The following is a 3,198-nucleotide window of genomic DNA, read 5'->3' on the forward strand; positions in this document are numbered from 1 at the left end:
TAAAATGATTTTGATAAAAAATAAAAATGATGAGTCCCTGCCTGGTTTTAGGATGAGGGTTATGATGGCTTCATAGAATGTGTTCGGTAGTGAACTTTCTCTTTCAATTTCATTGAACAGTTGGAGGAGTATTGGTGTGAGCTCTGCTTTGAAGGCCTTGTAGAATTCTGCTGTAAAACCATCTGGTCCTAGACTTTTCTTAGATGAGAGGTCTCTTATTGCTGTTTCTATTTTCAATGCTTGATATGGGCCTGGAAAGACTTGGAAAAAATTATATTAAGTGAAGTAAGCCAAGCCCAAAGAAACATAGGACCCATGGTTTCCCTCATTTGCAATAGTTAGTATATGTAATGTATAAGTCAAGCAGAAAAGGTCAGATAAGGTGATGTTAGGAAAATGAACCCTAAGATATGTATTTAAATGTTTTTTTTTCTTTCATACATTTGTTTCTAACTCATTTATATGATTATTTCTTTGTTGCTTTGTATGTCCCTCCCCCACAGTATAACCCATGCTTTCACTGTATTTGATGTTGGTATAATTTGTGGAGGGGAAGGGGAAAAACAAGTCATTTAAATAAGGATACAGGTGGACCCATTGCAACAATGAGAAGTACAAGTTGTCATGTTGAAAACGAACTTTACAACTTTGATGGGGGGGGTGGGGGGGAGGATTCGATGGGGGGGAGGCTTGGAAGGGATGGGAAGGGGAAATAAAGGAGGAGGCTACAATGCTTGATAAGAAATGTACTCATTATCTTGCCCATGTAACTGTAACCCCTCTGTACAGTTTTTTCACAATAAAAAAATAAAAAATAAATGAAAATAAAAATGACTCAGAAGAAATTATAAGTGCAAATACAATCTTCCCAGAAGAAATCTCTCAGAGACTTTGAGAAATCTCTCATGATTTTGAAGAGGATAAAGTGGCTGAAGTTAGTATAAATTTAGAAGTATGACAATTCACAAAAATATAAAAAGATATTCATATATTTCATTATATAACTCAAAGCAGAAAGCAAATGTTGTTTAGATGATTTTTTAAAACACAGTCTTTCAGGAGCTGGGAAGGTGGCTCAATGGTAGAGTGTTTGTCTTGCATGCATGAGGCCCTGGGTTTGGTTCCTCAGCACTACAGAAGTAGAAAAAGATGAAGGCTCAAATGGTAGTGCTAGCCTTGAGCTGAGGGACAGCACCCAGACCCCAGAATTCATGCCCCATGACCAACAAAATAAAAATCAACAAAACAATGCTGGGTGCCGGTGGCTCGACTGTAATCCTAGCTATGCAGGAGGCTGAGTTCTGAGAATCACAGTTGAAAGCCAGTCCGGGCAGGAAAGTCCGTGAGACTTTATCTCTAATAAACCACTAGAAAACCAGAAGTGGTGCCATGGCTCAAGGTCTAGAGTGCCACCCTAGAGCTGAAGAGTGCAGGGACAGCACTCCGGCCCAGAGTTAAAGCCTCACGACTGACAAAAACAAAAAACACAAAAACAGTCTCTCACTTTTGTGGTCTCAACTCTGTAATACCGCCGCTTCCGACGAGGGCTAAGATTTTGGGTGTGGACATTTATCATCCCTCCTGATTCAGACTGTACTTGATGATTTATTTAATAAATATTTTGTTCTTAATTTTCTTCTTTGTAAACTCACATGCACCTATAAAAAATCTTTGGCCATCCCAGTAAGCTTCTCAAAGTACCTCCTGATGACGACTTATAAAAAGTTGTATTATATTACAAAAAGGGAAACAATGCAACAAATAAAGAAAACCAAAAGTTAAATATTAATGATTAATAAAATAAAAAACCAAACAATTACCAGTGTACTATTTTCTCATATTCCTGTGCATTTAAAACTGGCTAAGATTATGATGTTCAAAAAGAGGATTTTGTTTTGGTTTTTATTTTGGGTCCAGTCGTGGGCCTGAACTCTGAGCCTGGGCGCTGCCCCTCAGCTCTTCAGCTCAAGGCTAGCGCTCTACCACTTGAGCCACATCACCACTTCCGGCTTGTTGTTTGCTTATGGGTGCTGAGGAATCGAACCCAGGGCCTCAAGCATGCAAGGCAAGCGCTTTACCACTGAGCCACCTTCCCAGCCCCTCAAAAAGAGTTTTATAGGCTATGAGTAGTCTTTAAAATTACCACTAAGATTACTTTTTATGGCTCATCTCATCATTTATATATGGCTTATATCATCATTTGTTCCTCACTAACATGTTAAGTAAGGAAGCCCTAAAAATTTAAAGAAACTATATGGTTAACAAAGTCTTAACTCTTCACTCTGCTTCTTTACTCAAAGACTTTGCAATTTCTTATTGGTAATGTTTGTATAAACTCTGAAAGGTACATAATTAGTACCATATGTCTGCTACCATAAGCCTTAAATACTTTATAGAAAAGTTTATGACCAGCCAAACAGTCCTAATTTTGGCATATATATGCAAATTCCCAAAATTAAATACATTTAAAACTTAACAAACCTTAACACTTGCTGCAGTGTTCATTATGACAGGTGCCTTGTATAGAATAAATGAATTTCTCCTCTTATACATCTCTTGAACAACAAATATCTGGAATTATTTTGTTTTTGACATGCCAATCTTGACTTTATTCTTAAATGTGTGCTTATGTAAGAAATACATGGTTTTAACAGTTTGTTGTATTGCTAAAAAAGAAGAAGAAGAAGAAGAAGAAGAAGAAGAAGAAGAAGAAGAAGAAGAAGAAGAAGAAGAAGAAGAAGAAGAAGAAGAAGAAGAAGAAGAAGAAGAAGAAGAAATACATGGTTCTAAAATTTCACAAGAATTCTTTTGAACTTACTTTTTTTTTGAATTGTCTAGTTTAAGAAAATCAATTACACTTTATATATAAAAAATGTTCTGTGCTCAATTAGGCAGCAAATACGCTAAAATTGGAACAATACAGAGAAGATTAGCATGGCCCCTGAGCAAGGTTGACATGCAAATTAGTGAAATGTTCCATATTTTTGCAACAACAGATGCTGGAGAGTATGTGGCCACAGGGAACTCTACTGCATTCTTGGTGGGTATGTAAACTTGTTCAACCACTTTGGAAAGCAGTATGGAGGCTCTTCAAAAGACTCCATATAAAGCTTTCCTATGACCCAGCAATCCCACTTTTGGGCATTTACCCAAATGATCACAAACAAGACCATACTAAAACTACCAGCACAGCTATGT

At 37.0% G+C, this 3,198-nt stretch overlaps 1 non-coding gene across 1 annotated transcript; it reads left to right on the forward strand.

Moving 5' to 3' along the window:
• Nucleotides 1–2,879: 2,879 nt before the first annotated feature.
• Nucleotides 2,880–2,986, forward strand: LOC138841296 (U6 spliceosomal RNA). The gene has a single exon (XR_011376376.1). It is a non-coding gene; the product is annotated as a U6 spliceosomal RNA (small nuclear RNA).
• The last annotated feature ends 212 nt before the right edge of the window (nucleotides 2,987–3,198 follow it).

The sequence above is a fragment of the Dipodomys merriami genome, unplaced genomic scaffold (genome assembly GCF_024711535.1).
Source record: "Dipodomys merriami isolate MVZ:Mamm:240054 unplaced genomic scaffold, mDipMer1.0.p SCAF_3131, whole genome shotgun sequence".
Lineage (NCBI taxonomy): Eukaryota > Metazoa > Chordata > Mammalia > Rodentia > Heteromyidae > Dipodomys > Dipodomys merriami.